The sequence below is a fragment of the Lissotriton helveticus genome, chromosome 2_1 (genome assembly GCF_964261635.1).
Source record: "Lissotriton helveticus chromosome 2_1, aLisHel1.1, whole genome shotgun sequence".
In the NCBI taxonomy this organism is placed as follows: domain Eukaryota; kingdom Metazoa; phylum Chordata; class Amphibia; order Caudata; family Salamandridae; genus Lissotriton; species Lissotriton helveticus.
This window is the reverse complement of record NC_136059.1, coordinates 394,402,501-394,426,977: the sequence shown is the minus strand read 5'-3', so window position 1 is coordinate 394,426,977 and position 24,477 is coordinate 394,402,501. Positions and strand designations below refer to the sequence as shown.

Here is a 24,477-nt window from a genome sequence, read left to right as displayed (position 1 = left end):
CGGTTTCCTTTCAAGTACACAGACGTACCAAAACCAACTTAGCGACAATTCAGTGTTCTTTTTTGCTTCTCAACCAAAACTATGTGTTGGAAATTGTTAAAGATCTTACATTTCACAAACTGCAGATTTGAGCTCCCACTCTTCCACTCGACTGCTTATTTCCTTCCAGAAACCCCACAACCCTGCTTCTTCTCCCATTTTAGCCCACTGAGCAAATCTCATGTCCATTGATTCTTGTGGCACCCATTTAGCCAGAGAGGCTAAGGCTGCTAGTGTTTTTTAGTTTGCTCGACATACTCAAATCTGCAGATTTGTCAAATATTAATACTTTTAGAACTTTCTATTGTAAACCAATTACCCATGTCTCTGATTCTATAATTGCAATAATTTGAACATGCATATTATGAGTTTCCAGTCTTGTAATAACATTGAGATTTTCCTAGCCTTGGAGTCAGAAAGGTTAGATTTTATTAAAGACACAGAGGCAAGTATTATCCCACCACTGTTTCAATAACCCTCTCTGGTTTATTTTCTGCTGTGTCAACACCTTCTGCCTCTGATAACCCCACCTAATTCGGCTGGACTTTATTCTTGGATCAGCAATTCGCTGAATCATTCCATGGATTTCTCCTCCTGGGTCAGAATTGTTCTCCCTTCCTCCTTTTGGACTGCTTTGCAGACTTTTTGACTATGCTGGATAATTTCTATTAAGTGTTGTGGTTTCTTTCCATGCCTTTTATTAATGAACTCACTACAAGAAAACAGGATTTCTTGCTCTAAGTCAAGATAGTTATCAAGTTACTCAATGTTTCTTTGGCTGTTCCATGTCACAGTTTGTAATCCTGTTATCAGTTTTTTTCTGGAAAATTTATTTTGTTATGTTGCTTGGCTCCTGTGAATAAAAGCAAGAAAAGAATGCATAATACTCGCCTCAGTGTCTTTAATAAAATCTATTCTTTCTGACACTAAGGCTAAGAAAATTCAATTTTTCAAAGTTGTCGACAGCGTTATGACTTTAAACAGCCACCCTTTAATCTGTATGGAGAAGTTAAATTATGTGCGTGAATTTATTTTAGTCTCGATGAATATTTTAACTTGACCTACTTAGTTACAAGTGAGGTGTTTTGTTAGCAACATAAGTGGCCAAATGAGTCCAGTTTAGTGCAGATACAGAATTCACAAGCAGTGAAAACACCATGCATTTAGGAAGCTAAAAATGACAGATTGGACACATTGTCTTCATAAAGTATTAGCAAATTCATTTTCCAAGAAATCATTTGCCACATAATGTGTTTAGGGAGTAGAAGGAATGCATTCCATTTTTTTTTGATGTGTGTAAAAGAATCATCAAATGATCTTCGGCGAAAATGTTGTACGCTGAAACAATGATTCCCTGTACCCAGGGGTCATATTTAGATTCCAGGAATATTGCAACCCAAATTTAAGATCACGCAAACAGTCTGTTTACATTGATGGACCATTGCCACAATTGGGATGTGTTCACACTTTGCAACATATCCGGAGTGTAGGAAAAGAAGTCTACAGAAAATAACAACAAAAGAAAGGGGCAAAGTGGCGCCTACACAAGCCTGTTGCTCAATGAGTGGGCACAAGACACTGATCGAAACCATTCTGGTTTGGTTGAGCCAGCTCTAGCACAAATGGAAGGAGCAATTTAGGTGTTTTTGTGCCACTCCCTCTTCAATTATGGCACAGAAATGTTATAGTAGCGGGTAGCAGAGGCAGCCGATAAGTATAGCTTAGAGGGGGCAAGGGGACATACACATTCACTTACATTCATAAATTCACATGCAGACACAAACACACCCACACCAACAACACCCCCCCCCCCTTACGTCAGCCAATAAGGGGAGGCAGCAGTCCCTACCTGGTCACATAGTAGGATGGGATCAGAGATTCTACTGACACCACCCACTCTGCAACGAGGTGCCAGTGATGAACACTCGGCCTTGGGCACTTCAGGACTTTAAATTGAAGTGCCCAGGTGCGAGGCTATCACTGACGCTCCCCCTTAACGAGGGGGAGGGTCTCGAGGACCTTTGCTGAGCTGGGGAGGAGATTACTACCACAGGAGCTGTGACAGACATCCTCAGCCCAGGCTGCCAGGAGCCTTTAGGCCATGCCTACCTCCTGGCTGCCTGACTGCCCGACCTGAAAATAAGTGGTGGCCGGTGCAGGTGAAAAGTGAACTCTGCGCTCTTTACAAAGCGGTTAGCCTACTGACACTGGCGTTACGAAAAGTGAGGGGGCCTCCCTGCACGGTACTTAGGGGGGCCCCCTCCGGGCTCAATCAGGAGCTCTCCCGGCCAGAGTTCAGTGCCGAGGGGGCCCCTTGGAGCTAGGGCCCCCCCCCCGCACCGCGTGGGCTGCGGGGGCCTGTGTTACACCCCTGCCTACTGAGAGCACGGGTCATCTGAATGGAGCCCCCCCCCCTCCTGCAGAGCCTGTTGCAAGGTGGGACTTTAAAGAATACTGGCTGCTACACAGAAATACATACTGAGAAGGTCTTTGAAGAGGGTTAGCATGAAGTGTTGTAACACATTTTCACTAACTAGGAAGGAGAGGCACTGTCATGTGTAAAACCCTATTCAGGCTTGTGGTGCAAGCGAAAGTATAGACTCAGCTCAGATGAATGCATTCTTAGGAAGGCTGCAAGAGAGATCGAGACCGTGAGAGAGCGAGTGAGAGAGGCGAACGTCGCAGCCACACAAAACCAAAGAACCAAGTGGCGTACAAGAACAAGAAGCGCCTCTACTTCAGCTTTTTCATTGCACAGTCTGAATCCGCGACAAAGAGGTCGCGAGTAAGAGTGACTAAAAGGAGCTCAGCTCACCTTCAGTATTGGCAGCGCAATGTCTGATCTCGCTTGACTTTAATTTGGGGAAGATCGAAAACAGCATTCTATTAATCGTCATTAGAACAAAGGTCATGCAAGATGAATGAATGCTTAAGCACCACGTCATATTTATTATGTATTGTAATAACGGTTTCTGTACCACAACTGGGTGCTGATGCCCTTTACCATGCACAGTATTTTAATGTGCTGCATGAATATAGCTCCTTATGCTGTTACTCTTTATTAGCTATTTATCAGCATCAATCTGGCACAAGAGCGTTTTCCTAAGTTGCACCCTGATTCTGCCCTCGAAGGTGTTTTACACTGAACACTATGGGCGATCCTACTCATTCAATCACACGGTCTCTGACGTCACGGCAGTCTCCCTCAAGGGCAGCATGAACAGCATGACAGCAGCACGTAGATTGGATAGTGCAGGCAGACATGGCGCTCATACCATGACCAGGAGGCTGCGTCTGTGTTTCCTCGGCTCTCTTGTGTAGCATAGGTTGAGAGGAACTGAAATACGCATGTCAGTTAGGCCGTAGAAAATGATACGGCCAAACTGACATGCGCACTTCATTTCACTGAGATCATTGCGATGGGCAGGTTGGGGCTGCCAATCATTATGCTTGGGCCTGACAGCCCATGGTACGTCATCGGGCGGCGTGATTACAGAAATCACGACTGGGCCAGAGCATATTCACTTTAAACGTGCAAAAAATACATAATATTTTATATGCAACTATGTGACGGCTGACACGCAGGTGGGAACGCCCTGGCGCTTCTATGGATGCACCACGCAGCTGAAAATAAAGAGTGTCTGTCAGGTTGACCTTTGCTCAGCCCGACACTTGTTATGTCCAAAAGGTGGGGTGTGAGGCCCCCTCCGCTCTGCCGCTGCTGGCAGATAGCTACTACGTGAAGCCTATGCACATGGTGTTACTGGAATCACCCTGGCATGTGTTTCAGCATCCTCATTTTATTGGCAGATATGAGATGTGGTGAGGTTTACATCACATGTCAAAAGAATTTGTAAGTGTTGATTGATTTGAGACTAGGTAGGAGCGTATCCCCAGGTGTTCCTGCATGCGCTCTGAATGCTTTCATCAGAAGCCAGCAGCAGATATAACCAGGCACAAAGAGCCCAGAGGCAGCCTTGAGTCCCTGGTGGGATATCCATTTCAGTCCATGAAAGACTGATTCGCTTATCCCAGCTCATTACCCGACACGTCTGCTAATGCTTGTAAGGTATGGTGATTAAAGTTTTAAAACTGGTCCCAGCTTTCAACCATTAAGGATAGTACACTTTGTAGGTATTGTCAACATATATTGCAAATGACTAACTACTACACAATGTCCAGTGCCAGAAAAGTATTTGACAAATAACTCTTTTATCCGTTCCTGATGATAGGCAAAGAATCTCTCTTTACCCCATCTGAAGGCCCACTGTGTGATAAGCAAACCTCCTATTCACACCATAATCACCTGCTAAATATAACCACTCAGCAGCCTCACTGAGGTTACATGCTTCACTAGGGTAGTCTGGCTGTTGGCCAAATAGTCAGTCCCAATCACTTAGCCCTTGCCAGACATTTTTAAGCGATTTATTCTCTAACAGAGCTTCTTTATCTCACGCCTGAAAAAGTAGATACCCTCACATGTGGGGCTCGTGCCATGTACAGAACAAATTATGTTATAAAAACGTAGTTAGTGCTATAATAAGGGGATGATAGTTTTGTTGCAATTCTACCTAGATTTGCCCCACTCGCCTACCTCGCGTTAAGCCCTGGCTGCTCACTCACTTCTACTGAATGAGGATTCAGTGAGGTGCACTATTTATTGCAGAAGTGGGATCTTGAGGACTAGATTCAATAGTGGTTCTCAGAGCAGAGTTTCATTGATCGAGGACACTGTGCTGACACTGATGCATACGTGGTGACATCCCACGTCTGATTCTCCATGGCTGCTGCTGCGGCCATGCTGTCTTGCAGCAGTGGTACTCCCTATACCAGGGCCCGAGCCTCAGCCCTGGATCCTCATTTCTGCCCTGCACGTCAGTCCTGCCTGGTGTCTTTTTCCACAGACTGATCAATCAGTGCTGTGAGGTGCTGTGGCAGGATTCCCTTGAGCTGTGACCCCGAGAGGGATGCCGGGTCGCAGGGACGCCGTGCAGAATGCTAGGAAGACACCAGGAAGCAGCCACTCCAGTTCCTGTAGGTGCGGAAGTCTTGGGGGGAGGGCTCCAGATGGTGAGTAATCAAGCAGGAACAGGAGCAGAGGAGCAGGAGCTCCTAGCACAGAGGTAGGTGCAGCCTCAATAGTGACCCCCCCCGTGGATCATGGTGAGCATGCCCCACACTCATTGTGTAGACGGTGGGAGATGAAAGGTGTTCGTGAGGTGGGGGGGGCAAGAAGGAATAGCTGGTCGAGCTGGGAGAGTAGAACGTGAGAGTGCTCGGCCAGGCATGGCTGTGAGTCTCAATGCCATGTGTGGGATTTGCAAGGGGGTTTCGCAGGCTGGTCGGCTGGCAGCCTGGGTACGGCTTGAGAGCAGGGTTTTGGCCCTTACATGGTGTTCTTGGGGTGTTTGGCCACTTGACACTGCCAAAGTGGAGCGTGGAGTTCTAGAGAGTCTTAGGCCATGAGGTACTTGTCCCTATCAACATGAGCATGCCTAAAGGGCATTGTGAGCAAGTTTCTGCAGCAGTTATCTTTTGGGTATAGAGCTGAACAGGCTTTTTCTTCCCTCTCAGACTTTCGGGGTTAGCCCGGTTTAGGTCTGGCCTAGTGCCCTGATCCTCAGGACTGACGCCTAGTTGAAGAGAAGGATAAGGTTTTCTGACTCATATCGTGTGCTGTAGCCCATAGCGTTGGTAAAAGATGACCGACCAAAAATATAGGTCAGTTCGTACTCTAACCGCAACATTATGTTGGAAGACCAAAGCTAACCCGCTGAGGAACTGTGCCATCAATCTGGCTATACTTAAAGGGACGATGGGGGGGGGGGGAGGCAACAAAATACCCGCTTTCTTTCAGAAATGAATAGAGGACAACTCCCAGGTTGGAGAAGTCGTACATTCATCTTCATTGGTGGCAGTAAATGAAGAGGTCAGTCCCCCTAAACCAATGGTGGTAGAGCAATGGATGGCTCTTACTCCATCTCCCTCTCAAACACAAGGGATACCTTCGGGATGGGGCAGTGTGTTGTTCAGTGGGGGAGCAGCCCCCCTTGGAAGTTATGGAAACCTCAAATGTTCCTCTGGCCACGCATCCTTTTCTAAGTTTAGATTACACGCTACCAGATATTTCACCTTTTAAATCAATGTCGCCAAGGGGGGATCATGCTAATCTATCCATTCCTCAAGATTTATTGCGAAATCCCCCCGTGAACATCACAAAAGATTATGTGTCCTTATCATGATATCTGCAGAGTTTTGAATGCATTCTGATATCTATTATGTCTCTACTAGGAAAGGCCACAGACTGCTCTAACCACATTTTAGATATTTTATCAGTAATCGTGAATAATCTGCCAACCAATGGGTCTGGAGAGGAGCATAAGATCCCCAAAAATAGCTTTGCTACCTGCAACGCAGACATGAGCACCCAGCCGAGGGATCCTAGGATCAGGACATAGAGACAAGGAAAAAGTTATCAGTCCTTGGTTCAAAGTGGTTTGGAAGCCCGGTTTTTGAAGGAAGTGCCTTCCTCTCATGAGGGAATTAACATTGAGGCGGTCCCCACTGGCAACAGGGAAGCCCTGTGAAGTTTATCAGATTTTTACCAAAGTTATGAGAGCCATCTGAGAAGCAATACCCGAGGAGACAGGCCTGCAGTATGGAAGGAGGGTCCAGTAACAGCAAACAAATGAGTAATAAAAAGAAGGCAAAAAGGAAAGCAGGAGAATAACCCAGAAAAGAAAAAGAAAGATTACATTACAGGATGCATGTGTATCATCTGATACCGGGGTGCTTCCTAAAGCAGCTACTTTTCCCCAGAGCCTGGCACATTCTGGTGCTACCTCATTATCAGCTCAGCCCATGGGGTCAGACATTAGGGTCGTGCAACGACCAACCCAGGATGACCGCGCTATTCCATTGGCTTCCAATGTGGAGGGGGATCACTTTGGCAGAGTTGAAGAGGGAAAAGTCAGTCCAGAGGAGGACACTTGGTGGGGATTAAAGTCCGCTGCCAATTCTACTGAAGATGCTGTTTGAGTCCTTCAATTTGTAGACATTTTTGCTGACTCTGAGTTAGAAGGGTTCCTCAACAGATCTTGTATCTTATCTCCACTGCATTCGATCCCTCAGCTGGCGAAAATTTCAACGAAGGACATCTCCTTGGTTGTAAATACCAAAACTCCATCAGTTATCTGCAGCCTAGCCTTATGGACTCGTGTATGGGTTAATTTCTACTCTAGGGTGGTGGCGGAAGAAGTTTTGAAATTCTCGGAAGAGCTCAGGTGGGCAGGCTACAATATCTATGCCTCACGTACCCCACCACAGGTTTTTCCCGCTATCTCAGCTAATGGCCAGCAAGAGTCAGGGAGCCAGGTGGGGGCTCCAGCCCTCCCTGTCCAAAAATGTTCTCCCACCCCTGGATGAGGCAGGACAGGGGGGAGTTCCCTTAATAAGCTCTTGCTGATGAAAACTGGGGAGGGCAGGCACATTTTCACTACCCAGGTGTAGTCATCTGAAACACATGAGCATGCTTAGAACTGGATAATAGGGACCATTAAGGTAAAAAGGGAGTGCTCAAACCCCATCTCTCAGAGATCATGTTGCCATCGGGGTCAATCTCTTGTGCTGGAACATAGCTGGCATGAAAAGGAACTTGGAGTCACTCTTGAAGGTCATCATCCAGGTCAATAAAGTGTTAATGGTAGTCCGTCAAAAAACCTGGGAAACTGAGGAATAGGTGCTGCCTGATCATGTTATTTTTTTAGTGTAAAAGCAGTTAAGGGGCATTTTGCGAGACCTTCTGGGAGTCTTGCCTTTTTGGTTTCCACTATGCATGATGTTGTGGTGTCAGTACTATTTAGGGAATTTTCTAGTATCTGGGCTTTCCTCTGCTATGACAGGTGGGGGAGGGAACGGACGAAAAGGGATGCCCAGACTGGAGTAGCAGGGACCTTATGCGATTCCCCAACCTGATTCTCATTAATAAATATTTTGCCCCAAAAATTGGCAAAAATATACAATTCCAGGAATTGGTACTTTTGCAGTGCCAGACCCAAAGGCTCTTCCCTTGTGTGCCCATCTTCCTAATGGGCGATTCAAATTGAAAGATTCCTCCCCAGGCAGAGGGGGAGGAATCTATTCAAAGGGATAAAGAGATGGCATTGAACATTCCCTGTCAGGTTTTGGGGACTCAGAGAGGGCATCGATCTGGGAGGTACTTGAAGACCATACTTAGCTGCAATATGACCATAATAAACAGTAGGTGCCCCGAGGATCAGTCGTCTCGACTGACATTGACAAGGGAGGGTAACAACCCTGATTAATTATGTGATAATTTCTTCTAAGCACTTTGGTATGGTGCAGGATCTTTGTAGGAGACTTTGAGGGAGTGACCATAAACCCCTTGTCCTTACACTGCTTAAGGTGACCAAGACTCGAGAGAGGTAGCCAATTAATTGTCTCCAAATTGCAAAAAGATGCGGAGAATTGTGTGGTCAGCTAAAGTAGAATGATATAAATGGTTTGAGGGGGTTGTAAATGGAGCAAATTAACTCTCCTTCCCATGACACAGTAAAGACTTTCGAAAAACGTATTGCCTCCATAAGGGCCTGGACGGCCATGGGCCTGGTAAAGGGCTGGGTCAGACTTCAATTTTGTAGTTCAGAAAAGTCACAGACTAAAGCTTTGCTGAATAAGAACATTAGGGAGACAATCAGAGTAGGTGGGGAACATAGGGAGAGCGTGATCAAACAATATAGGGAAGCATTCAGGAAGCAAATGCGGCAAATTAAGTGGAGCGAAAGGAAGAGCCTATGAACTAAGGCTATCTCTTGCCTGTGTTCAGGTAATCTTAGGGGCTTTGGGTGCATCTCAAATGGTATACTTAGGTTTGTTACACAAATTTCTGCAGTGTCAATACCTGAAGAAACTTGGGTTAGCTACATCTCAGACCTCTACAAAATTAAAGAAGGTGTTTGTGCTGCCCCCAGTATACCACAGGCAAACTTGCAGGTTAAGGGGTCGGCTGAGAGCATCCCTCTCCCTAATGTGCGGGAAATAGTAGCAGTGATCAAAGGATTGAAAAGTTCTAGGGCGCAAGGGCCAGATGGTATTCCTGTTGACATCATTAAACTCAATCCTCTTCTCTGGGCAAAGACCTTGGCTCAGTTGTTTGGAGAAATAACTGGGGGACAAACATTGCTGGAAAGATTGAAAGGGAGTATTAGGGTACCCCTGTTCAAAAAGGGCGACATGGCACAGCCATCAATTGTTCATGTGAGTACCCTGCTAGATATCACAAGTAACATGTTTTTTTAAAGCTTTTGGAAGATTGGGCGAGTGTAGCTAGAATGTTACCCCTGATCCAAATTAGCTTTCAAAAAGGGTACTCGACTACGTATGGCTGTGTGATATTAATGTTGGTGGAGGATTATGCCCTCTCATGGAAAAAGACCCTTTATGAGGCTTATATCGATTTGTCTACCACGTTTGACAAGTAAACATTGTCATTTTATGGGAAAAGATGACCAGATGGAAGTGAATCCTGAAGCTAACAGTGCAATTGCATGAGGGCTACTGTAGTAGAGTGGAACTTAGGGGGTTGGGGTGGAGGGGCGGATGGGGCACTGTCCAAAAAGATCAGCACACCCAATGGGTTGAGTCAGACGTGTTTTTGGCACTGCTCCTGTTTTCCATCTATATATCTGATGGTTTGGAAGGTTTAAGGCATATCAGGGGCGTCCCATTTAAGTTGGGAACGGTTACCATAGTTGTGTTGTTCTGTGTGGACGACACAGTGTTATTAGATCTTATGCCAGTAGGGCTGCAGCAGCATTTGGACACCTTTTCTCGTTATTGTAAGGGGAATGTCTTAAAGATGAATACGTCCAAAATAAAAGTAATGGTCTTCTCAAAAGGTTTGAGGCATCCCCCGAGGTTCAGGTGGTTGATGAGTGGTGTACATATGGAGATGGTTAAGGAATATAGATACCTTGGTGTGTTATTTAGCCATAGCCTAGACTTACGGGGTCTTGTCTCATCACAGGAATCAAGGGCTAAGGCCATTGCTGGCTGACTCCAGAGATTAGATTTGGCCCCAGGACACATGTCAGTAGAAGTACTGAGAGGGGCATATAATGTGAAAATCGTCTCCCTGTTACTTTACAGATGTGAGGTTTTGTTACTAAAAGAAGTCACACACTTGGAAACCACTGAAACAACTATCTGGAAAAAATGGTTGGAGTTATCCACAGGATCAGTGAGTAGTGTACTGAGACTAGAGTTGGGCCTCACAAACTTCTTTTTCGAATATAGTCAGCGGTTGCTCAATTATTCAACAACTCTGCTGAATTCGGATAAAGGTGTGAGAGTCATGGGTGGGACCGGGACACCCTTAAAAACTATATTAAAAAAGAATAATAAATAAGCAACAGGAGCAGCTCATTTATTATACACTGCTCCAAGCAAGGAGGGCCCCATAATGCCCCGGAAGGGCTTTTTTACTATGTATGTTTAACACACTTGTGCTCCTAGAAGGCGCAGGAGCACCACAAACCATTTTTGGGTAATCTTGTGGAGGGCTGCAGGAAGTGCATCAGTCCCCTAACAACATAAAAAAAAACATTTTAAATCTGCTAGGGTATTGGATCCATGACCCCAGGACTCCAAATATTTTTAAAGCACTCCAGGCTGGAGCTGTATGCTGCAGCTGAATATGTGGGGCCCCTTGGGGTTGGTTCTATGGCTGCACTTTGTGACCTGAATTTTTTTTTTTAATAAGACTATGACATGTTTAATGTTTTTTTATAAAAAAATCTTTATCTAAACTATTTTGTGATAATCACTAGTATTATACATTGCAATGTGTAAAATTTTAAAATACAGTTGTTCGTATTTGTGGTGTCTTTTTGACAAATCAAATAGATCTGTTTCAAATATGTTGATTTTCTCACCCCCTGATAAAGCCATCAGGCCCATTTTTTATACTTTGGTGTTCTGACTCCTTGACAAAGTTAGGTCTGCCTTACTAATAATGACACCCTTTAAATTGTTACATCACATACGCAGCGGTGTGAAGGGCACCCAACCCTACATAAAACAAGGCCATGCAAAGTGGGGGGTTGGGTGCCAACGGGGGTGTTTGGTGCAGGTCCTGGCTACAGATCAGGCCTTGCACCTCACCCCACACCACACGGTGGAAGACTATAGACTGCAGGGGGTAGGGTGCCAGTCCCCACACTTTTCACGGTGAGAGACCCCCTACTTTTTTTTTTTTTTTACATATTTTATTCGTTTTAGGCCATTGTGCCTAAGGTTCGGAAGGTACGGGCCGGTGGGAGTTCCTTTGACTTTCTGGCGGCGAAAGCCTGGAACAACCTCAATGCTGATCTAAGGATGTGCCCGTCGGAGAGTTTGTTTCGGAAAAAACTTAAGACGTAGCTATTTCGCTGTCCCCCTGATGGCCGGAAATAGGTCTTATGCAACTGTTCTATAGGGTGGTTTGGGCTGCAGGATGGGTGGGTGATCTGTGGCCCAGCTATTGAGTAATAATTTGGTGTTTTAGCGCTGGGACGCTCCGTTGGAGTAACCAGGCGCTCTATAAGCTGTATAATAATAATAATAAATAGGTCAGTATCCAGATATTTACCATACAACAGTTGACGAGAGCATCCTGCATGTAATTGAATACATATTATCAAGTGTACAATATTGCATTTTCATCTCTCAGTCTGACCAAACAACCCAACCCCTCACCTCTTACTTTATGTTAAAAAAACATAAAAACTCACTGAAAAAGCCAAAGGTTAATGTGACATTACAGTTAGGAATTGTAATATTATCTTACTTTAAAAAGTTTTTAAAACTTACAAATTCACTGAAAAACAAAGATTAAAGGAACGTTATAGTTAGGTGAAAATATTAGTTAAAAAAATGCCATTTTAAATAAACAAAACCAGTGACATTCACCAGTTCTAGTTATCTTGTCATCATAACTCATGCCCTAAAGTAACTATAACTCACGCCCCCACCATGCACTGCTAATTACCTGACACATTACTTCACTCATGACATGTTCTGGAACATCATTGATAACATCACTGCAACATCTGAAATTACATCACTGGTCACAACACTGTGAATGGCGGGGCCGACATTTATTTGGTACTTTAGGGCATGGGTTATAGTGAATGAATCTGAAAAGTTGCTGGGAGAGGCCTCAGAAGGGTGCATTTAAGGTCACTTGTTGATGCAATGAGTAAGGTCATTCCACTTAGAGTGCAAGCGGTTTCACTCATGTAGTTATTGTCTAAATAAGCACATCCTGACAAAGAAATGGTGATTTGTTAATGTGGCATGTTTCTTTCTTAACATGGGTTTTTTTTTTCAATATGATAACATATTAGCAATATTTGTATTACATAGCAAGTACCAAATGCCAATGTATCTATCGCACTTGATTAGACTTACATTATTGTACATTCTATCACATTACAGAGAAATACTATCAAGCAAACCAAGTCCCAATTTGTAATAAGTAAGCCTCTTTCCCATTCCAGTTCTCCTCATTATCCAATCCCTCATCAAACACTATCCTCCTCTTCTTATTAACCCACTGTGGCAGTGGTTCCCAAACTTTTTAGAACCACAACCTACTTTTTAGAACTACAAACTCACGTGACCATCTAGCTTTATTGGAGGGACGATTTTTGACTGTAACAAAACCTTCATATGGCAGCACATTTATCATTTACAAACAGCACATTTTCCATTGAAATGGTCAATTAATTTGCACAGACTTATAGTGTTACTGATTACACTATAAAGCTCACGAATGATAATGTGTGGAAATCACGGTTCTCTGAATATTTATAATTTGTGCATCTCCACAGAAGCATCTTGAATTGATGATCCTATTAAAATCTCTGTTTTCAACACACTTCAGAATTATGAAACAAAAGTGCTTCATTTTTGCTTACCTAACTGCTGGATGCACATAGTTCATTTACATGTATTTACATCTTACATAGTTCACTTTAAAAACTCCTCTCATTCTGCAGTCAGAGAAAGAAATGTAAACACCAATTAAAAGACTAAAGCAGCCTGTCCTTTGAACTCCTTCTTTGACCCACTTGCAAATGTTACACATTAAACAAAGAATTTAGAGGAATCTTTATTAATTGCTCTGATTCGTGACCCACCAGAAATCAGCTTGAGACCCCCAGTTTGAGAAACACGGTAGTGTGGCGTTTAATTGTATATGCAAGCTGTCGCGGTCTACTGTCAAGGGAGTGATCATTAAAGTGGCGTATTTAAAGGCAACAAGGTACACTGTTGAGAGGGGGAGGTGCCTACCTTCCCGAGTAGTGAACAAATAATTTAACGGCAAAGAAACAAGTGGTCTTTGTGAGAAGGTCCAGGAATTTATGAACAATGTCCATGTTGAAATCATAGATTTAATGCCCAACAGAATTAATGAATGTGCCAGTTCTTAAGATGTGGTTCATTAAAGGACCACAGCTCTCCCTGTCAATGCCCAATATGTTTGATACAAAACAGCCCAGCAGGCTGGCCGATGGCTCTGGACCCAAACAGTCAAGGGGCACATCACCAGAAGTAGACTCTGGAGCATGACATCCCATGAAAGAACCGGGCATATGTGTCAGTCTGAGCGAAAATATAGATTCATTTTTATTCTAGCTCAAAGTCCATCCTCATTAAACTCACGGACTGGGGGCTAGGCACAATGATGTTTCAACCATCTCTGCGGTGTTACTCATTCAACTATATCTCAGAATGTTTGTGGTCCGCCAAGTAATCCTTTATTGAAATGCTTACATTGTCCTTTGAGTTATATACATGGATTTGAAACGTAAATATTTACAGACTTACCAGTATCTTCATTTGAGGGACTTCGTCGCTCTCTTCATCATGGAATCATGCAACAGCCTATTAGAAATGTAGACATTAAGAATGTTAAAACTTGGTGCAGACCTTAATTGACAAAATGCGAATAATAACTGGTAGTTATAACGAAGGCATTTCATTATAATCAGGATACAATAGATACTGTGACTGTGTATTTGTATTTACTCCATGTACTTGCATCTACTCCATATGTAACTCGTGTAATCTCTACTTTGCCAACTCAGTACAGCGCTCTGATACCTGTAGGTCAGATTTGCGTTATATAAAACACGATAAATAAATAAAATAAAAAATAGCCAACCATGTAATATATAGTATGCGCAGATGTACATAGTGTAATACACTATTTATTACCTTGTTGAGTGTAGGGAGTAGCTAGGACTCATGGGAGATGATTCCTTGAGTGGGCTATAATGATCCACACTTCCCTAAAATTGGTAATAAATAGCATATTACACTCAGTGGATCTGCATATTTGATTTATGCCTCACTGTTTTCACTTGTGTGGTATTTACAACTAAGGCATTTAATTATAATCAGGAATCAAGGGACACTGTGACTGTGTGACACTGACTGTGTATTTGTATTTACTCCTTGTAATTGTATCACATCATATGTAACTCGTGTAATCACTACTTTGCCTATTCTGTAAAGCGCTCTAATACCTTCTGGTCAAGTTTGCCCTATATAAAACTCGATAAATAAATAAATAAAGAAACTCATTGAGTCAATAACAATGGACTTCAGTGAATGTATGGCAATAGCAGGATTGTGTGATGTGATAGGGAATTGGTAAACATGTAATGTGTAAGGCTGCTCTTAATTATGAAGTCATCAACGATGTTGTCAATTGTGTTATTGATGACGTCATCATTGCGGTCATCTGTGAAATCATGAACAGTGAGGTTGGGGAGAATTTTATACATATTTTTACTGCGGACTTTCGTGACTCATTACATATTTTCTTGCAACCTCAAGGCAACCTTAATTTATTCAGTGATGCTTTGCCGTAAATATATACTTAAGAATGTTTCAACACTAAAACACATTCTTTCACACACACACACACACACCCACACACACACACACACACACACACACACTTGAAATGCAAAAATGCCATTACTTTTCCTTCTACAAATTGCAAACTTAGTAACAGCTATCTTTTAATATCAATTAAATTCAACTGAACATTTTTAGTTATAGGACATTAAACACTCTGTTCAGGAAATGCGAATACAAAGGCACAATTGCACCCCAACTCTCCTCTTAATAGTTTGTTGAAATCATACATGCTTCTTCTTATATTTATAGACTTTAAATCGCTCTCCAACTTAAAATCTCTCATTACCTATGCCGTATTATTTGGAAAAAAGAAACATTGCTGCATGTATTACAAGCCACATAGGAAAGCGGCCATGACTAATTCGAAATTGGGGTCTACATTATTGGTCACTATGATTGAGTGAGTGAGTGAAGATACTTGCAAGGGCATGACCACCCGAAGCATGTTGTTCCTAGGTCTGAAGGAGTATGAGTAAGGGAATATGAACATCTAATTTATTTCTGTTCACTCTAGTTCACCAGCAGACCGCTCCAAACCCCATTCAGACTGAGCTGTGCAATGGCCTTCAACCTAAGTTGTACTCCTAGCACATTCCCCAGGAGGTGTGGTCTGGGGAACTCCACCTGTCCTCTGCCTTTTGCTGTGGACATCACAGGGGTGTTGGCCTTCATGACAGGGCTGGTAGCCCAATAAAATGTATTTAATAAACATGACACATTGAAACGTGATGTGCTTTAGAACAGGAAAAATATATTTTTTCCCTTAAAAAACTCAACCAAAAGAGGATAGTAGATAGCAAACCAGGATACCCAGACAAGCGGCTGATGGCTGTCTCGTCCTTAAAAAGAGACTGTCACTTGTCTCGACTTACCAATTCAGGGATATACCCTCTCACTGGGTTTCATGTGTCAGAAATGATTGAGAATGTTCCGGAATGCGAAGGCCCATTATTCTGGAGAAATGGCATTCTGAACAAGTATTAAGAATATTAGAACACTGAAATGTTGAGAGCGCTATTGAAGACAATGGAGCAGCAGTGGACTATATGTACTGGTATACGCCCATTGCTCTCAACATTTCAATGTCCAAATACACAGCCTCTGACTTTCTCTTTCCCCTGCCTCTCAAATATATATATATCTGCAGAGGAAAGCGAAAGGCAGAAGCCAGGCAGGAGGACACACACACAGTAACCACCCTTCCCTCCTCCTGTAGTCCAGAGACACTAGGGCTTCAGAAGGAGGGAGGGGTGAATGCTGCTCAGCTCTGGGGTCTCCCTGACACGACTGAACTTCAAAAAGTAGTTTAGCCAAGCCAGGGAGAACCAGGGCTGACTTCCACCACCTTTCACAGCTATTGCTGTGAATGTTCAACAGCTAAAGGACGTGGCCCTGCGCACACTGTTATCTGTAGAACATTCACCGCAAGAGCTGTGAAATAAAGGCTTCGGAGCCGAATGAGGATTTCAACCACCCTGGTCTTCGACAGGTCTTTGATTTTTTTAATTAGAACATTCTGCCCCCGTTGGGAGTAATGTTCCCACCGTAGCTGGGCTATATTGGCATTAAAGGCCCGTTCCCTACGCTGGAGCAGGCCTTTAATGGCTATGGAAGGTTATGAAGTTATATTACAACAGAGTAGCTCTGGGCTTATAATGGTTGGTATAAGCCTTCTGCTCCAACATTTCAATGTTTGTCTTTTTGTTTCTCCATTTTTATTTTAGAACTTTCTACCCTAGGTGTGTGGAATGTTCTAATAGCCTTACAGCCCTTCTGCTTTGGGCTATATCTGTCGTTAAAGACCCTCTCTCTCTCGTTATAGACACTCACCTCCGACTCAGGCCCATAACTCGGGTTCAGGGTCTTTAAGAACCTGTGTAGCTCTCAACAGTGGGCTATAAGGCTATATCAATGCATGTCAAGTCTGCATCTAAAACAAATAAACAAATTACTTTGGGAGTCAAAAAAGGAACTAAATCAATCTATTAAAACAGCCCTTCACTTTTATCCAGAATTCAGACTGTTACTAAGTTCCAATTGGATCTGGTGAGTAAGGCCACCAATCCAAGCTGACACTCCTGTTGTAGAGAACTGTGGCAAAACTAAGAAAGGCTGGTTGTCCTTTTTCTAACAAAATCTTCGTCTGTCAGAGATCCTGTTCACCTATTCCCTTTTCCATTGTGCACTCTAATGATGAGGATTGTCAAGACAGAATATACACAAACCCGAGCAAAAGATTACAACTCAACTAACTCTTGGAAACGTTCACCAAAGTCAGCCAATCAAAAACATCAGATGTTCCTCCATCCAGTGCACTAACCACAAGCGCGCTCTGATAGAAACCGTTGACCCTCTTATGCACAAATGTCAGCATGAACATGAAATAAGCAGTGGAAAAGAGAACCAGGCCTTAGTGTCAGACATGTCAGGTAGTGTGAGTTGGTTTTCACACGTCAATATTAAGCCTAGGAGCCGAACGATTCAAGGTCCCTCTGTCTCTTCCTAAGCCCCACGTTCATCAAAGAATCAAGCCTGACCCCGCAGTGCACATATGTGAAAAATCCCCATCGATCCATATCGAGTGCACAGCAACTTGCCTATGCAACTAGACCTGCTGATGATCAAAAATATCAGCTTGAAAGGACTGCACAGTTTGCTTGGATTCAAATACATTGTTTGTGATTTACTAATTTGACAAAATTGATAAAGTAAGCCTCCCCTCCCCTCCCCTCTCCTCCTGTGGGGCTTCTAGGGAATGTATCTGGCACTCCCACTTCCCAACGCCATCTAACTGCTATGTTCCTTTTATTGGCTAAACGGAGGGTGGCCGTACAATGGGGACGTAAACTGGGGCCTACTTCCAAAGCCTGGCTGTGAGACATCACATTGTCAGGGACACCTTGCAAATTACTGGGAGCAGATGCCATTGAGCTCCCGACCTAGAGAAATATGGGCACCTTCCTCCGCCAACAGAAGCCTTCTTCACAAACGGATGGCGATCCAGCTCCTGAGCCACATATAAGTTAGAATGGTGTCACGCAGGCTGCTTTACACACTGCTAAGATGTTATATAGTTGCTATTATGCTCAAGTGCAGAAACTAGCTGCGGCATGCAGGATGTTTATGTTCTATACTAATTTGATGTGTTGCAGGTAATTCCACCATATTATACCATGTATCAATTGTCAGTAACTGGTCTGCTTGGATCTCAATCTCTTGGGTACCATGTGACATTTATACTATGTAAACATGTAATCATGATGGCAAATTAATATTTATGACAGTACTCCCCTGTTGTATTTTTTGCATGTTGAAAATGCCAATAAAAACAAGTTAAAAAAAAAGAACCCCCACCCGCCAGCCGCAGGTTTAGCAGAGTAAGACAGAGCTAAACGATTTAAAAAAAAATTGGATTATTACATTTAAAACAGGAGAAAATGAGGTGGAAAGAGGGAAAAGAAATAGAATGCCATCACACAAAAAAACAAGGTCAAAGATACAGGGATGCAGCAAAAGAGAAACAAATCAGTTACTTAAGGAGAAATTCTAGCCATAAAATGTGGTGTTCAAGCTTTTGCAGTATTGCAGATATTATAGTAGCAAGTTTTACAACTGTGAGACGGTGACTACTGAAAAGTCAGTCCAGAGAACACTGCATACTTGAACACGAGATCCTCCAGGTTTACCGTGGTTTTACCGCACATTCCCGCAGAGAGATACGAAGAGTTTTGCCAATATAGGTAGTTTTTGACAGGCCAAGTGCCATGAAGGTAATATAGGCCAACTTAAAAGGACAATGGATGTGCAGGATGAATGAGCCAGTGGAAAGACATCATAAAGCAGCTTATGGAGTCGAATCCAATCGAAGCAAACACTAGCCGTGCAGCAGCCAGCAGTATGTAGTACCACGCAATGGAAGTCAGAATTAAGCCTCCCAAGTGCATGAATTGTTATTTTGTTTATTTGTAGAGTACCACACTCATCCCAAAGGGGATATCACGGCGCTTTAATGCTCCCTATCAAAAAAGGGAGGACATCACAAGAAGATCATATAAGGACATTATCTGGAAACAGCCAGGTTTTCAATTTCTTTCTAAACGCACAAATCTAAAGGAAGGGAGTTCCATTTGGCATCTCTCAATAATAAGCGCTCAATATATTTCAGAGATGCAATCCTTTTTTTTCTCACAAAATGTACTGCAGTTTTGAAATTAGTGATACATTTACATGTACATATGAGTCGCGCATAAATTGCGAAAGTAAACATTGCTTGTTGCTACAGTACATAACATGTGACTTGGACAGTGCTCCTTACAGTACAGAGTTTCAGGGATCCAATCATTGTATCTGACACAAAAGCTTGCCAGTTTCTGAACATCCAGACGTTTCACTGTAAAATGCAACAACTGAATATGGATAAATAAGCTTAACTCCCCTCCCCACCAAAAACAAACTGTATTTTTGCCATGAAATACCAGATTTTTATTTTTGGTCAGTACGTCTGGATCCAAACAGCTTGCTCTTGTTAACCAGCACCCACCATGTACTATTGTCACACAGCAACAGAGTTTTCTTTCATGCCCATCTTTCACCCTCATCTAATGCCAAGGATGGGTATCGAATGTGGGGGGTTTTCACCAGCATTGCACCAGGGGTAGTCAGAATATGTCGGAAGGGCCACCATTGAAGGTGAGCAACATTATGGGAGAGTCAACATTTCAAAATGGATAGCCAGAACTATGAAAACACGCCCACACTATGGAAGCCTACATTTTGCAAGGAATAGTAAGAATGTTTATTAGCTCAATTTTGGGCTATCAATATACCAGAGATTGGGAGAATTACGTCATGCAAGGCCGATGAAGGGTCACCATTATTCCAGAGCTAGCCACAGTGTTGCTGAGCATGCTCACTGTGCAGAGAATAGGCCTTTATAACTCTGGGCCACCAATTATGCCCGCTGTTTCAAGCATAGGTTACCCTTATTCCGTGGACCGTAAACCATAAAAGTTTGAAATATATTCATACTGTAAGGGGCTTGGCTACTTCTAGTTCATCCGTTTGGTTCATGCCCCTTCTGTGGCGGTGTCTGTGCTGGTGGTGAGAGGTGGGGGACAGTGTGCACCAACAACTGTGGGGTAGGAAGCTGGGCTCATGCAACAGCCCCGACGCCATGAAAATGAATCAGCCAGGAAGAGGCTGGGCTGCTACTGAACTCCAGGCCACCAGGCTTGCAGCTAGCTGCAGGGCATTCAAATAGTTGTAATCACTATAGCGTTAGGGTCCACCACATAATTGACACTGTGACAGATTCACCCAACAAATCTCAGGCAGGACCCCCAAAACCTAGCCTCCACTGCAGTGGCTTAACAAAATTTGAGGGGTTCCCCCTGCAAGGTACATAGATGGGACCCCTTCTGGACTCAATCAGGAGCACTCCAGCCAGGGTAATGTGCTGAGGGGTGCCCCCTAGAGCTTGGGGCCACCCTAGCACTGCAGGGACTGCAGGGCTTATGCTACGCTTCTTTGATGTTGCATTCTTCTTCCTTCTGTTATCTCTTCTAAGGCACCTCCATTTTCTCCAGAAAAGCATGTGTTTTCCAATTTTGGAACTAAAACATACAGTCTCGCTTGTGTAGTGATTCATCGATGGAAAAAAATCAACTTGTTGCTAAAGCCCTTTAACAACATTGGAGAACAACTCACCGATCGTTTAGTCTACCACCTAATGATACATTGCTGAGTGGGCCATGGTATTACTCAAGTTTACGAGAAACTAAGGGTAATGGCATATAATAGCTGAAGCTCACTTTCCCACCCTGGTTATGGGTACGAAGAGACAGGATGATAGGGAGAGACTCTAATCACTCTAATGAGTGGTGGGACAGGATAAAGAGGATTATAGTTTCATGTAATAACATATTGATTATAACATAGTAATAATCATACACCAAGACCAGGTAGTATGAACCAGCACTGTCGGTGATATACGTTCATTTCAAGGTTCCTCTCACCTCCTGTGTTTCTTTCATCCTCCACAGCTCTCCTTTATCTTGTAACTGTTAGGCCTGGCCATTGCGGGGTCATCCCCAAACTTTTTGCCTTCACCCTCCTGTTTCCTGATCAGATTGTGTTGGTTTTAGGACGATGCACACTTATCCACTGCAAATCAGTGCTACAGTACTTGTGCTCTGTCCTTCAAATGTAGTAAAATTGCTTACACACAGTTGTCAAATTTAATTTACTTGTAAGGCCCTAGTAACATATACCCAGGGGCTGTAAATTAAATGCTAACAGTGAGCCTGCATTACCTATTTTGCCACCCACTTATTTAGCCCTCTTAAAACATGTTTCAGGCCTGCCACTGCAGGCTAAATGTGCAGTTTTAGACTGCCAGTTCGACTTGGCAAAATAAACCTTTTTCCATTACCAAACCTTCCTTTTTAATACATATAAGTCACCCTAGGATAGGCCCTAAACAGCCCAGATGACAGAATGCAGTGTATTTAAAAAATAGGACATGGAACTTTTAGGTGTACATGTCCTGTAAGTGAAAAACTTTACATTTATTCGTTTTTAACTACTACAAGGCTTGCTTCTCCCACAGTATAACAATTCAATTACCTTTAAAAACTGTAACTTTCCTGTGTTCGAGTTTGGTGTCTAAAGAATTACAATTAAAAGCCCTCTTTAATTATAAAGTCGAACTAATAATCACAATTTTAACAAGCATTTGCAATGCAATAGGTCTCGCATTAGGAAAGTTTGAGTTATTGGTATTGTAAATGACATTTTTTTTATTTATGTGTTGGTTTTGAAAATAGCGAAATTAATAGCTTTGTCATTTACAATGCCAATAGTTTTAACTTTCGCAAATGTGACACCTATAGCATTTGTACTGCAATATGTGTTGTATTTACGTGATTTAGATGTATTGATATTAGAAATAACAATGGCTTTACATGTTTTTAAATAATTAATACTTAAATAAAAGTTATTGTAATTTATAATAGCAGTAGCTTAAACGTTTGTAAATGACTTTTGTGAAGAATATGTTCAGTGTTTTTTATTGTGACGAAAATCCAAGAACAGAAGTGAAATATTGACATCTTTTTGTGACATTTGTAATAAAGCTTGAAATATTGAGAGAACATATTTGAACCTGTTGTTGTTCAATGGTTGCACAGATTGATGCTGTTGTGGCGCTGAGTGATGTTGTGGTGGTGATGAGTGATGCGGTGGCGTTCAGTGATGCTGTAGTAGCGCATAGTGATGTTGTGGTGCCCCTCAGTGATGCTGTGGTGGTGCTGAGTGATGCTGTGGTGATGCGATAGATAGATAGAGGGAGGGCGATAGATAGAGTGAGTGCGATAGATAGACAGAGGGAGGGCGATAGATAGAGTGAGTGCAATAGATAGATAGAGGGAGGGTGATAAATAGATAGAGTGAGTGCGATAGATAGAGGGCGATAGAGTGGAGGCGATAGATAGATAGAGGGAGGGCGATAGATAGAGAGAGGCCGATAGATAGATAGAGGGAGGGCGATAGATAGAGGGCGATAGAGTGGAGTCGATAGATAGATAGAATGAGGGCAATAGATAGATAGATAGATAGATAGATATAGATAGATAGATAGATAGAGTGATGGTGATAGATAGAGTGAGTGAGGGCGATAGCTAGATAGAGTGAGGGCGATAGATAGATAGAGTGAGGGCGTAATATAGATAGATAGAGTGAGGGCGATAGATATGAGGTTCCGTGAATTCCGAACCCGTTTCATAAAGGTCATGGTTTCGTTACGAATTTGATATTAGCGAACCGTAACTAGTTAGTGCGGCAAGTATGAGTGTTTTCGTCACGTTAGACCGATGGATTCACTACGTATTTAGGGATTTCGTTCTGAACCCTTGGGTTCCATTTTGTGTATGGCAGCCATTTTGTGGTTGCTCTCACATAGGCCGATGACTACGGCCGAACGAGTCTTTAGCACACGTACACTTTAGCTGACTTCTGAATGACCTGAGCGAACTGACCCTCTTGCCTGAAGCCAACCTTGTTAGGCCAGTTCCTTCCCCAGTAGCTGATCAAGATTGAGGATCAAAGCACAGGACATCGTAAAACTTTATTGCACACAAATATGCCTTATCTTACTCTCACCTGTTTCTGCTCCTTTCTTTATGGTCTATTTACGATGGGGATGTGCCCTTTTTTATTATGGGTTCGTTCGACCTGTCTAAAGAAGAATGTTGGGTTTGACCGATGATTGATCATGGGCTGGGCAACTGAAAAGTGGGTTTTACCATCATGCGATACCTCTGGTGTGGATACATGTGATTGGACAGTTTGTAAATGTAAGGTATTCGTCTGGAATGTGATTTTTGGCATAAAAAGGGATGACTTGCTTTGTAAAATAGAGCAGTCTCCTGAGAACTCATACCGTGTTGACTTCTAGGACTTCTGTTACTGGCTGCAGCCAATAATTTCGATCTTCGACGCCACCAAGAAGTTTCCGTTTCTCTGTGTTCTAAGACAGGTGATACCTGAAGACTTTGGGCGTGCCCCTGGCGCCGCCGGGTCTTAAATAACCCGGTTCTTCAGTTGGCGCCCAACGTGGGGCGACATCAAGCGGTACCGGTCCAAGCCTGAGGTTCGTGAGGAGCTTCGTGAGGAAATTCTGGAGGACGGCCACCACTTCATCGACCCCGGCATGTCGAATGTGGACTGAAGGTCTTTTCTGCGAGGCTTCCCGCTTTCCTGACGGCTACGAAGGACTGCTGCCCTGACTGTCGCCCTGTCTTGGACCCATTTGTGATGCTTTTTACGGCGAGACGATAGACGGATCTTCTGGTGGCGTGACTGATACCTCAGTTAAGTATAAGTGGGTCGCTCCCAGTCCTTAGTTTTTGGTCCTTTGGTTCTTAGTTTGTTTGGTCCTTAGTTTTGATTTGAAAATTGCAATTTCCAAAGCCGAGGGTCTTGTATATAGTTACGAGTGTATCGGTAGAGATAATCCCCTGAAGTTTGAAGCTCGACTAGTAAGCGAAGATGCCTAATCGTAGCAAATTTGATACTTGGTTTGGTTGTGGTTGCAACAGGGATTCCCGATTGGAGGATTCGTGTTTGATACCTCCGGTTGGAACTCCGACTTATGAGCTCTATTCTAAACACGGCGTGGGCCCCATTACGTTTAATGAAGTATGGGTCCGCTACACTAGGAAAGATGGGGTTTTACGATGGCCCCAACATGGTAGTTTTGATACTGAGATTTTGGATAATCTACAAACTAAATTATTTAAAAAGAAAGCCCGGCCGGCAATGTTTGATTCCTTTCGCCTTTGGCGTAAAGAAGCCAGACAACGAGAAATAAAACAAGCTAAAAGAGATAAGAGAGAAAAGGGGTTGTCGATAATGCAAGCTGCTAGGCAGTTTAAGGAAAACAAGAAGATA

The 24,477-nt window shown here is 43.2% G+C and overlaps 1 protein-coding gene across 9 annotated transcripts in view; it reads right to left on the bottom strand.

Moving 5' to 3' along the window:
- GHR (growth hormone receptor) overlaps nucleotides 1–24,477 on the bottom strand; it is a 1,023,550-nt gene that overhangs the window by 730,650 nt on the left and 268,423 nt on the right. For all 9 annotated transcript variants that reach the window (XM_078675015.1, XM_078675021.1, XM_078675018.1 and 6 more), the window contains one exon: nucleotides 13,930–13,986. The gene's annotated coding sequence lies outside the window, so the exon portion shown is untranslated. The remainder of the gene's footprint in view (nucleotides 1–13,929; nucleotides 13,987–24,477) is intronic.